This window comes from Salvelinus fontinalis, chromosome 17 (genome assembly GCF_029448725.1).
Source record: "Salvelinus fontinalis isolate EN_2023a chromosome 17, ASM2944872v1, whole genome shotgun sequence".
Classification (NCBI taxonomy): domain Eukaryota; kingdom Metazoa; phylum Chordata; class Actinopteri; order Salmoniformes; family Salmonidae; genus Salvelinus; species Salvelinus fontinalis.
In genome coordinates this window covers 46,529,792-46,543,207 of record NC_074681.1, presented here as the reverse complement: position 1 = coordinate 46,543,207, position 13,416 = coordinate 46,529,792, and the positions used below count along the sequence as shown (strand labels likewise).

The 13,416-nt window shown below is 38.9% G+C and overlaps 1 long non-coding RNA gene across 1 annotated transcript; it reads right to left on the bottom strand.

Annotated features, from left to right (window-relative positions):
• Positions 1–1,144: 1,144 nt before the first annotated feature.
• Positions 1,145–9,749, bottom strand: LOC129814484 (uncharacterized). Its single transcript, XR_008753275.1, has 2 exons — positions 7,145–9,749; positions 1,145–5,322 (listed from the first exon to the last, which is right to left on the bottom strand). It is a non-coding gene; the product is annotated as an uncharacterized LOC129814484 (long non-coding RNA).
• Positions 9,750–13,416: the final 3,667 nt, after the last annotated feature.

Below are 13,416 nucleotides of genomic sequence, written 5' to 3'. Positions count from 1 at the left end.
GACCTGATTAGTTTGAGAGCCATCTAAGCTCGTAATTGAAAGTCTATTTTCAACCAACTTTTTGGACCTATTAAGAAACATAAAATGTGTTTTCTTTGCATTTAAAACAAGTTTCAGCTGTAAAAAAAGACCCTTGCAATATCTTAAAATCTGGCTCCAACTGTGATAATGCTTGGTCAGCCGTTGACGCAATAGAGTACATGACAGTGTCATCAACATATAGATGAATTTTACACTTTCTTACCTCATCACCGATATTGTTTATGTAGAGAGTGAACAGTAATGGACCAAGTATAGAACCTTGTGGGACCCCTTTAACCATCTCCAATGGCTCTGACTGGATGCCGTCGACTCTAACAGCCTGACTTCTATATTTGGTAGTCATGAAATCAATGACAGGCATCCGATCCCAGTTATATTTTTTATTTTATTTTACCGTTATTTTACCAGGTAAGTTGACTGAGAACACGTTCTCATTTGCAGCAACGACCTGGGGAATAGTTACAGGGGAGAGGAGGGGGATGAATGAGCCAATTGTAAACTGGGGATTATTAGGTGACCATGATGGTTTGAGGGCCAGATTGGGAATTTAGCCAGGACACCGGTGTTAACACCCCTACTCTTACGATAAGTGCCATGGGATCTTTAATGACCTCAGAGAGTCAGGACACCCGTTTAACGTCCCATCCGAAAGACGGCACCCTACACAGGGCAGTGTCCCCAATCACTGCACTGGGGCATTGGGATATTTTTTAGACCAGAGGAAAGAGTGCCTCCTACTGGCCCTCCAACACCACTTCCAGCAGCATCTGGTCTCCCATCCAGGAACTGACCAGGACCAACCCTGCTTAGCTTCAGAAGCAAGCCAGTAGTGGTATGCAGGGTGGTATGCTGCTGCTGCTGGATATTAATGACAGCTGACCCAAAAGTATCACATGGTCTACAGTGTCAAAAGCTTTAGACAAATCTATAAACAAGGCGGCACAGTACTTTCTATTATCTAGGGCATTAGTAATATAATTTACAACACGTACAGTGGCCGTAGTGGTACTGTGTTTGGGTCTGAAGCCAGATTGATTGCTAGAAAGAGTATTGTTAACAGTGTAACGAACATCGTCGGGAGAAGGAGAAGAGGACCAAGGTGCAGCGTGGTAAGTGTTCATTTTTAATGTTATAAAATAAACTGAACACTGAAATGACAAAAACAACAAAGAGAGAGAACAAAACGAAACAGTTCTGTAAGGTATACACACAAAACAGAAAACAATCACCCACAACTCAAAGTGGGAAAACAGGCTACCTAATAATGGTACTCAATCAGAGACAACGATTGACAGCTGCCTCTGATTGGGAACCATACCAGGCCAAACACAGAAATACAAAACCTAAAGCAAAATATAGAATGCCCACCCCAACTCGCGCCCTGACCAAACCAAAATAGAGACATAAAAAATAAACTAAGGTCAGAACGTGACAAACAGTTTAAAATGATTGGAGTTGCCTATTCACCAATGACTCTAGAATTTCAGCCAAAAAGGAGAGCTTAGACATGGGCCAATAATTATCCAATTCCCTACCATCACCTCCCTTGAGTAGTGGTAAAACAAAATCTGTTTTCCAAGCTTTAGGAATCTTTCCTACGATTAATGTTTGATGGAAGATGTACGTCACTGCACTAGCATTGATAGGTGCTGCACACTTGAGTAAATATGGCTCCAGATTGTCAGCGCCTAACAATTTCTTAGAATCTATAGCAGATAAGACCTCATCTTCTGTGACTTTTTGGAAATTACTGTTAACCACATCAGCTAAAGGCAGAGGGGGCTGAAACAATAGACCGTTAAGGATCATGTTGGCCATTTTCTCTTTCAAAAAGAAAACTAGCAGAAATAAAATGCTTATTAAAAATATCACAAATTTCAGTTCGGTCACTGATGATCCCAGATTCCAAAGATTTGGTAAAATTTGGTACCAGTTTGGTAAAAGACCAAGTCCATATTATGGCAAGAATAACTCAAATAAGCAAAGAGAAATGACAGTCCATCATTACTTTAAGACATGAAGGTCAGTCAATATGGACAATTTCAAGAACTTTGAAAGTTTCTTCAAGTGCAGTCGCAAAAACCATCAAGCGCTATGATGAAACTGGCTTTCATGAGGAGGTCCACAGGAATGGAAGACCCAGAGTTACCTCTGCTGGAGAGGATACGTTCATTAGAGTTACCATCCTCAGAAATTGCAGCCCAAATAAATGCTTCACAGAGTTCAAGTAACAACACATCTCAACGTTAACTGTTCAGAGGAGATTGTGTGAATCAGGTCTTCGTGGTCGAATTTTTGCAAAGAAACCACTACTAAATGACACCAATAATAATAAGAGACTAGTTTGGGCCAAGAAACACGAGGAATGGACATTAAACCGTGGAAATGTGTCCTTAGGTCTGGAGTCCAAATTGGAGATATTTGTGTCTTAGTGAGACGCGGTGTGAGTGAACGGATGATCTCCGCATGTTTATTTACCACCGTAAAGCATGGAGGAGGAGGAGGTGTTATGATGTGGGGGTGATTTGCTGGTGACACTGTCTGTAATTTATTTAGAATTCAAGGCACACTTAACCAGCATGGCTACCACAGTATTCTGCAGCCATACGCCATCCCATCTGGTTTGGGCTTAGTGGGACTATCATTTGTTTTTCAACAGGACAATGACCCAACACACCTCAAGGCTGTGTAAGGGCTATTTGACCAAGAAGAATAGTGATAGAGTGCTGCATCAGATGACCTGGCCTCCACAATCCCCCGACCTCAACCAAATTGAGATGGTTTGGGATGAGTCGGACCGCAGAGTGAAAGAAAAGCAGCCAACAAGTGCTCAGCATAAGTGGTAACTACTTCAAGACTGTTGAAAAAGCATTCCAGGTGAAGCTGGTTGAGAGAATGCCAAGAGTGTGCAAAGCTGTCATCAAGGCAAAGGGTGGCTATTTGAAGAATCTCAAATATAAAATATATTTTGATTTGTTTAACACTTTTTTGGTAATTCCATATATGTTATTTCACATTTTTTATGTCTTCACTATTATTCTACAATGTAGAAAATAGTAAAAATAAAGAAAAACCCTTGAATGGGTGGGTGTTCTAAAACTTTTGACCGGTAGTGTATATAAACAGTATATTCAGATGCTGTACAAATCTACTATCGATTGTTAGAACCTTAAAAACATTTTATACCGATACCGATAACCAATATTTAAAATTGTTGTGGCCTTTTAAGCATTATAGTTCAATTAAATAGTTAATAACCTCTAACGCCTCACAAACCCGGATCCGGGAGCACCCCCATCAAAAAAGCTGACTAGCATAGCCTAGCCTAAAGCCACAGGGATATCATATAATAAAATGTTCATGAAATCACAAGTCCAAGACACCAAATGAAAGATACACATCTTGTGAATTCAGCCATCATTTCTGATTTTTAAAATGTTTTACAGGGAAGACACAATATGTAAATCTATTAGCTAACCACGTTAGCAAAAGACACCACTTCTTTACTCCACCATTTTTTTACTCCATCAGTAGCTATCACAAATTCGATCAAATAAAGATATAAATAGCCACTAACCAAGAAACAACTTCATCAGATGACAGTCTGATAACATATTTATTGTATAGCATATGTTTTGTTAGAAAAGTGTGCATATTTCAGGTATAAATCATAGTTTACCATTGCAGCCACTATCACAACTCTCACCAAAGCGACTAGAATAACTACAGAGACCATCGTGTATTAGCTAATTACTCATCATAAAACATTTCTTAAAAATACACAGCATACAGCAGATGAAAGACACAGATCTTGTGAATCCAGCCAATATTTCAGATTTTCTAAGTGTTTTACAGCTAAAACACAATATAGCGTTATATTAGCATGCCACAATAGCAAACATCACAACAGCATTGATTCAAGGCAAAAATAGCGATAACGTATAAACCACCAAAATATATAAATTTTTTCACTAACCTTCTCAGAATTCTTCAGATGACAGTCCTATAACATCATATTACACAATGCATATAGAGTTTGTTCGAAAATGTGCATATTTAGCAGCACAAATCGTGCTTATACAATGAGAATAGTGTCCAAAACCTCAAGCAATCTGTCCGGCGCCATCTTGGAGAGGCACCTATTCTAATCGAAAACTATTCATAAACTTGACTAAAAAAATACAGGTTGGACAGCAATTGAAGGACAAATTAGTTCTTAATGCAATCGCTGGGTTACATTTTTAAAATTAACGTTACTTCAAGCATACAGCGTGCGCTAAAGCGAGACGCCCTGAAATTCATGGCAGAATTATTATTTGACATTTTTCAACAGAACAACGAATTATCAGCATAAATAGTTCTTACTTTTTGATGAACTCTCATCAGAATCTTGGGAAAGGTGTCCTTTGTCCAAAAGAATCGTTGCTAGGTTGGAGAACGTCCTCTTCCACGTTGAAATTAGCAGTAAACATTAGCTTGAGAGAGAGAGATACCCAACCCCCTAGAACGCCAGGAAATGAAATACCCGAAAATTGCAATATACTGACATAAACTGATATAACTCGGTTTAAAATAACAACATTATGATGTCTTTAACACCTATATCGAATAAAAACAGCCGGATATATCTAAAAGCTAAAACAGGAGCTTCTAGCACGACATGCCAAGACCCTCCCTGCGTCAGAGCGAAGAGTCAAAAGAGGGGACACCTCGTTTCCAAGCAATTTATAAACTTTCAGATCTGCCTAGAGACTCCATTTCAAGTCCCTCTATTCGCTGACACCCAGGGGAAGGCGTATGCAGTGCATCTCAACCAATAGAGGACAGGCAAATTAATAAACTGTTCTGGGAACAGCGAGCAGATTTCAGCATTTTCAAATCCTCATATGAAAATTGCTCTAAGTCCAGTTCTGTTTCACTCACAGACATAATTCAAACGGTTTTAGAAACTAGAGAGTGTTTTCTATCCAATAGTAATAATAATATGCATATTGTACGAGCAAGAATTGAGTACGAGGCAGTTTAATTTGGGCACTATTTTTTCCAATGGGGAAACAGCGCCCCCATATTGACAAGAAGTTTTAAGACACACACACGGACGCAGGGGTCTAAGGCACTGCATCTTAGTGCAAGAGACATCACTACAGTCCCTGGTTTGAATCCAGGCTGTATCAGATCCGGACGTGATTTGGAGTCCAATAGGGTGGCGCACAATTAGCCAAACGTCGTCCGGGTTTGGCCGGGGTAGGTCGTCATTGTAAATAAGAATTTGCTCTTAACCTGTTGGGGATGGGGGCGCTGTTTAGACTATTTATGCTAATTTGGCTAATTTTTTAAACGGCTTCCCACAAAATCCTTGATCGTACAATATGCATATTATTATTATTATTGGATAGAAAACAGTCTATAGTTTCTATAGGAGTTGAAATTTTGTCTCTAAGTGGAACAGAGCCCATTCTACAGCAATTTCCCTGACATGGAGTCAGATTTGAGAAATGTTGGCCACTCTTCTGAAGTCATTTAAAAGGGCACTGTCGTTGCTATGACTATACGGACACTTCTTACGTCTTCCCCTGGATGCCTTTACGTGATGACGATTCCAACGGGGTCGATTGCGCGTTCACAGGCCCTACAAATGAAAAAACCCTGAAGCTAGTCATTCTTTGGGAGCTGCGTCATGAGCCTAGAGGACACCGGCGCGCACCTGTTCCAAGCGTTAGTTTAGCCTGTTATATTTCTCCGGTCATCTTTTCACTCGTTTTAGGAGTTAAAAACATCATAAGGTAGTTAATTTAAGGCGTTTTATAGCAATTTATATCCGTTTAGTGCGATTTTGGGACATTTATTTTTGCAACGATGTGAAAAGTTGGGCACGCTTTTCAGTTCATCCCGAACGCAGTTGACATTTCCACATGGCAAGAGGACAGCTTTCCACCAAAAGACGATTTCTCCCAAGAAAGGATCCTTTGCCCAAGATACTGATGGAAGAACAGCTCAAGGTAGGACATTTTTATTATGATAAATCGTGTTTCTGTCGAAACATTTTAGTGGCTTAGGACGCCATGTTTTTTGACGTAGCTTCGCTTGGCGCACACTGTATTGAAAAGTAAGGATAAATTAAAAAATGTAATAACGCAATTGTATTAAGAATTAAATTGTCTATCAATCCCTGTCCACCCTATATTTTTTAGTCACGTTTATGAGTATTTATGTATAAGAGTAGATCACTGTCTAAGTGGCGCAAGGACATTTTCTGACCAGCTGAGCTACATTTCACATTGTCTAACCATGATTTTGGTGGCTAAATATAAACATTTTCGATCAAACTCTATATGGATTGTGTAATATGATGTTACAGGAGTGTCATCTGAAGAATTCTGAGAAGGTTAGTGAAAAAATTAATATATTTTTGGCGATGTTGACGTTATCGCCCACTTTGGCTAGAATCAATGCTGGGCTGCTATGTGCTATGTGCTATGCTAATATAACGATTTATTGTGTTTTCGCTGTAAGACACTTAGAAAATCTGAAATATTGTCTGTATTCACAGGATCTGTGTCTTTCGATTCGTGTATGCTGTGTATTTTTACGAAATGTTTGATGATTAGTAGTTAGGTAAACACGTTGCTCATTGTAATTATTCTAGTCCATTTGTGATGGTGGGTGCAATTGTAAACTATGCCATCTACCTGAAATATGCACTTTTTTCTAACAAAACCTATCCCATACCATAAATATGTTATCAGACTGTCATCTAATGAGTTTTTTTGTTGGTTAGGGGCTATAAATATCTTAGTTTAGCCGAATTGGTGATGGCTACTGGTGTTGGTGGACAAATAAAAGATGGTGGATTATGCTAATGTGTTTTTAGGTAATAGATGTACATCTTTACATATTGTGTCTTCCCTGTAAAACATTTTAAAAATCGGAAATGTTGACTGGATTCACAAGATCTGTGTCTTTCATTAGCTGTATTGGACTTTAATGTGTGAAAGTTAAATATTTTAAAAAAATATTTTTTTTGAATTTCGCGGCACTGGTTTTTCAGTGGGGGGGGGGGGGGGTGTGCCGCTAGCGCCACGCTGATCCTAGACAGGTTAACTGACTTGCCTGATTAAATAAAGGTTACACACACACATTCACCACACCACACACCGACCCAAAAGTTATTTTGTTAGAATTTACGTATGACCCCATTATCAGTAAAACATCATCAATACCTATTTCTTTCAGTTACTTGCTGTGCTGTTTTGGTGTTAATTTGTTCAGTCGTTTCATTCTCAACCACGATTTCATCATACATGTCAAGCTGTGAAGTTTCAGCTCTGTCTGTCTGTGGCCTCTCTTCCTCGTTGCGCACTGTCACTGTATCCGTTTTCATCTTGTCCAGCGGTGTATGTAACATTTCACATTAACCCTGTTTCTTGTTTGCATCGAAGTAGGGGTCCTTGTACCTAGCATCGAGCATGGTGGCGACACAGTAAAGAGGTTCAGAGAGAATACCACCGAATCGCTTGTTCACAGCCTCAAGTACTTTTTGTAAGTTTTCACCCCACGGTCTGTCGGCAGTTTTGTTGAGCAGGCGTTTCAATGCCATGACAGAGGGTATCACGTCTGCTGCAGATGCAGTTGATTAGCTTATTTCTCGAGTCAGTTGTTCGAATGGCGCTAGAAGTGTGTTCATGTTTCCAAGTTTCAAAGATGTTCTCAAATGCCATTGAAATGCCAGCAGCCGTATGAGAACCAGCACATTCTTGAGCATGCAATACGGCTTTCCTCAGTACGAAATCCTCGTCGACCCACTGTGCAGTCAGACTCAGACTCAGCATGCTCATGGGGCTGACATCGCTTGTCCAAATGTCAGCCGTATCAGCCGTCCAAATGCCCATAGCAAGTAGCATAATGAATTCCATTATCTTGGCATTACTGGATTTCGCCTTTGAATTGTCTCGCTGAAATGGTCTTACTCTTTCAAATTACTTGTTAAAACCTGTTGAGGCTAGGGGGTGCTGTTGTCACTATTTATGGAAATCGTGTAATTTTTGAAACGGCTTCCTACAAAATTCTTGATCGTACAATATGCATATTATTATTATTATTGGATAGAAAACAGTCTATAGTTTCTATAGCCGTTGAAATTTTGTCTCTGAGTGGAACAGAACTCATTCTACAGCAATTTCCCTGACATGGAGTCAGATTTCACACATTTTGGCCCCTGTTCTGGAGTCAGTTTTAAGGCCACTGTTATTGCTATGAGTATACGGACACTGCTTACGTCTTCCCCTGGATGCCTTTACGTGATGACGATTTGAATGGTGTGGATTGCGCAATCACAGCCACTATAAATGAAAAACACGTGTAGGTAGGCACTCCTTTCCTGCTGCGTCGGACGCACGGTGGGCACCGACCCGTTCTTTTTCCAAGCATTAGTGGAGCCAGTAATATTTCTCAGGTCATGTTTCTACTCGTTATAGGAGTTAAAAACATCATAAGGTAGTTCATTTAAACCGTTTTATAGCAATTTATACCCGTTTAGTGCGATTTTGGGACATTTATTTCTGAGACACTGTGAATCTCTGGGCACGCTTCCAATTCATGCCGAACGCAATGGGCATTCTACATGGCAAGAGGACAGCTTTCGACCAAAAGACGATTAGACCCAAGAAAGGATTCTTTGACCAAGATTCTGATGGAAGAACAGCTCAAAGTAGGAACAATTTATTATGATAAATCGTGTTTCTGTCGAAAGATGTTAATGGCTTAGGACGCCATCTTGTTTGACGTAGCTTCGCCTGGCGCAAACTGTATTGAAAAGTAAGGATAATTTAAAAAATGTAATTCCGCGATTGTATTAAGAATTAAATTGTCTATCAATCGCTGTCCACCCTATATTTTTTAGTCACGTTTATGAGTATTTATGTATACGACTAGATCACTGTCTAATATGGCGCAGGATATTTTCTGACCAGCTGGGCTACTTTTCTCATTGTCTAACCATGATTTTGGTGGCTAAATATGCACATTTTCGAACAAACTGTATATGTATGTTATAATGTGATGTTACAGGAGTGTCATCTGAAGAATTCTGAGAAGGTTAGTGAAAAAATTAATATATTTTGGCGATGTTTACGTTATCGCTCTCTTTGGCTAGAATCAATGCTCTGGTAATGTTTGCACATGTGCTATGCTAATATAACGATTTATTGTGTTTTCGCTGTAAGACACTTAGAAAATCTGAAATATTGTCTGTATTCACAGGATCTGTGTCTTTCGATTAGTGTATGCTGTGTATTTTTACGAAATGTTTGATGATTAGTAGTTAGGTAAACACGTTGCTCATTGTATTTATTCTAGTCCATTTGTGACGGTGGGTGCAATTGTAAACTATGACATCTACCTGAAATATGCACATTTTTCTAACAAAACCTATCCTATACCATAAATATGTTATCAGACTGTCATCTAATGAGCTTTTTTCTTGGTTAGTGGCTATCAATATCTTAGTTTAGCCGAATTGGTGATAGCTACTGGTGTTGGTGGACAAAGAAAAGATGGTGGATTATGCTAATGTGTTTAGCTAATAGATTTACATCTTTACATATTGTGTCTTCCCTGTAAAACATTTTAAAAATCGGACATGTTGGCTGGATTCACAAGATCTGTGTCTTTCATTAGCTGTATTGGACTTTAATGTGTGAAAGTTAAATATTTAAAAAAAAAAAAAAATCTGAATTTCGCGGCTCTGCCTTTTCAGTGGGGGTGGGGGGGGGGGTTAACCTGTCTAGGATCAGCGTGCCGCTAGCGGCACACCCCCCCCCCCCCCCCACTGAAAAACCAGTGCCGCGAAATTAAAAAAATATATTTTTTTAAAATATTTAACTTTCACACATTAACCTGTTGGGGATGGGGGCGCTGTTTAGACTATTTATGCTAATTTGGCTAATTTTTTAAACGGCTTCCCACAAAATCCTTGATCGTACAATATGCATATTATTATTATTATTGGATAGAAAACAGTCTATAGTTTCTATAGGAGTTGAAATTTTGTCTCTAAGTGGAACAGAGCCCATTCTACAGCAATTTCCCTGACATGGAGTCAGATTTGAGAAATGTTGGCCACTTTTCTGAAGTCAGTTAAAAGGGCACTGTCGTTGCTATGACTATACGGACACTTCTTACGTGTTCCCCTGGATGCCTTTACGTGATGACGATTCCAACGGGGTCGATTGCGCGTTCACAGGCCCTACAAATGAAAAAAACCTTTAGCTAGCAAGTCTTTTCTTGCTGCGTAACGCGCGTGGAAGACACCGACCCTCTCCTGTTCCAAGCGTTAGTTTAGCCTGTTATATTTCTCCGGTCATCTTTTCACTCGTTATAGGAGTTACAAACATCATAAAGTAGTTAATTTAAAGCGTTTTATAGCAATTTATATCCGTTTAGTGCGATTTTGGGACATTTATTTTTGCAACGATGTGAAAAGTTGGGCACGCTTTTCAGTTCATCCCGAACGCAGTTGACATTTCCACATGGCAAGAGGACAGCTTTCCACCAAAAGACGATTTCTCCCAAGAAAGGATCCTTTGCCCAAGATACTGATGGAAGAACAGCTCAAGGTAGGACATTTTTATTATGATAAATCGTGTTTCTGTCGAAACATTTTAGTGGCTTAGGACGCCATGTTTTTTGACGTAGCTTCGCTTGGCGCAAACTGTATTGAAAAGTAAGGATAAATTAAAAAATGTAATAACGCAATTGTATTAAGAATTAAATTGTCTATCAATCCCTGTCCACCCTATATTTTTTAGTCACGTTTATGAGTATTTATGTATAAGAGTAGATCACTGTCTAAGTGGCGCAAGGACATTTTCTGACCAGCTGAGCTACATTTCACATTGTCTAACCATGATTTTGGTGGCTAAATATAAACATTTTCGATCAAACTGTATATGCATGTTGTAATGTGATGTTACAGGAGTGTCATCGGAAGAATTCTGAGAAGGTTAGTGAAAAAATTAATATCTTTTGGCGATGTTGACTTTTATCGCTCACTTTGGCTAGAATCAATGCTGGGCTGCTAATTGCTATGTGCTAAGCTAATATAACGATTTATTGTGTTTTCGCTGTAAGACACTTAGAAAATCTGAAATATTGTCTGTATTCACAGGATCTGTGTCTTTCGATTCGTGTATGCTGTGTATTTTTACGAAATGTTTGATGATTAGTAGTTAGGTAAACACGTTGCTCATTGTAATTATTCTAGTCCATTTGTGATGGTGGGTGCAATTGTAAACTATGAAGTCTACCTGAAATATGCACTTTTTTCTAACAAAACCTATCCCATACCATAAATATGTTATCAGACTGTCATCTAATGAGTTTTTTTGTTGGTTAGGGGCTATAAATATCTTAGTTTAGCCGAATTGGTGATGGCTACTGGTGTTGGTGGACAAATAAAAGATGGTGGATTATGCTAATGTGTTTTTAGGTAATAGATGTACATCTTTACATATTGTGTCTTCCCTGTAAAACATTTTAAAAATCGGAAATGTTGACTGGATTCACAAGATCTGTGTCTTTCATTAGCTGTATTGGACTTTAATGTGTGAAAGTTAAATATTTTAAAAAAATATTTTTTTTGAATTTCGCGGCACTGGTTTTTCAGTGGGGGGGGGGGGGGGGGGGGGGGTGTGCCGCTAGCGCCACGCTGATCCTAGACAGGTTAAAGTCCAATACAGCTAATGAAAGACACAGATCTTGTGAATCCAGTCAACATGTCCGATTTTTTAAATGTTTTACAGGGAAGACACAATATGTAAAGATGTACATCTATTACCTAAAAACACATTAGCATAATCCACCATCTTTTATTTGTCCACCAACACCAGTAGCCATCACCAATTCGGCTAAACTAAGATATTTATAGCCCCTAACCAACAAAAAAACTCATCAGATGACAGTCTGATAACATATTTATGGTATGGAATAGGTTTTGTTAGAAAAAAGTGCATATTTCAGGTAGATGGCATAGGTTACAATTGCACCCACCGTCACAAATGGAATAGAAAAACTACTTAGAGCAACGTGTTTACCTACTTACTAATCATCAAACATTTCGTAAAAATACACAGCATACACGAATCGAAAGACACAGATCCTGTGAATACAGACAATATTTCAGATTTTCTAAGTGTCTTACAGCGAAAACACAATAAATCGTTATATTAGCATAGCACATAGCACATAGCAGCCCAGCATTGATTCTAGCCAAAGTGAGCGATAACGTCAACATCGCCAAAAATATATTAATTTTTTCACTAACCTTCTCAGAATTCTTCAGATGACACTCCTGTAACATCATATTACACAATCCATATAGAGTTTGATCGAAAACGTTTATATTTAGCCACCAAAATCATGGTTAGACAATGTGAAATGTAGCTCAGCTGGTCAGAAAATGTCCTTGCGCCACTTAGACAGTGATCTACTCTTATACATAAATACTCATAAACGTGACAAAAAAATATAGGGTGGACAGGGATTGATAGACAATTTCATTCTTAATACAATTGCGTAATTACATTTTTTTATTTATCCTTACTTTTCAATACAGTTTGCGCCAAGCGAAGCTACGTCAAAAAACATGGCGTCCTAAGCCACTAAAATGTTTCGACAGAAACACGATTTATCATAATAAAAATGTCCTACTTTGAGCTGTTCTTCCATCAGTATCTTGGGCAAAGGATCCTTTCTTGTGAGTAATCGTCTTTTGGTGGAAAGCTGTCCTCTTGCCATGTGGAAATGCCAACTGCGTTCGGGATGAACTGAAATGCGTGCCCAGCTATTCACATCGTTTCAAAAATAAATGTCCCAAAATCGCACTAAACGGATATAAATTGCTATAAAACGCTTTAAATTAACTACCTTATGATGTTTATAACTCCTATAACGAGTGAAAAGATGACCGGAGAAATATAACAGGCTAAACTAACGCTTGGAACAGGAGCGGGTCGGTGTCCTCCACGCGCGCTACGCACCAAGAAAAGACTTGCTAGCTACAGGGTTTTTTCATTTGTAGTGCCTGTGAACGCGCAATCGACCCCATTGGAATCGTCATCACGTAAAGGCATCCAGGGGAAGACGTAAGAAGTGTCCGTATAGTCATAGCAATAACAGTGCCCTTTTAACTGACTTCAGAACAGTGGCCAACATTTCTGAAATCTGACTCCATGTCAGGGAAATTGCTGTAGAATGGGCTCTGTTCCACTTAGAGACAAAATTTCAACTCCTATAGAAACTATAGACTGTTTTCTATCCAATAATAATAATAATATGCATATTGTACGATCAAGGATTTTGTGGGAAGCCGTTTCAAAA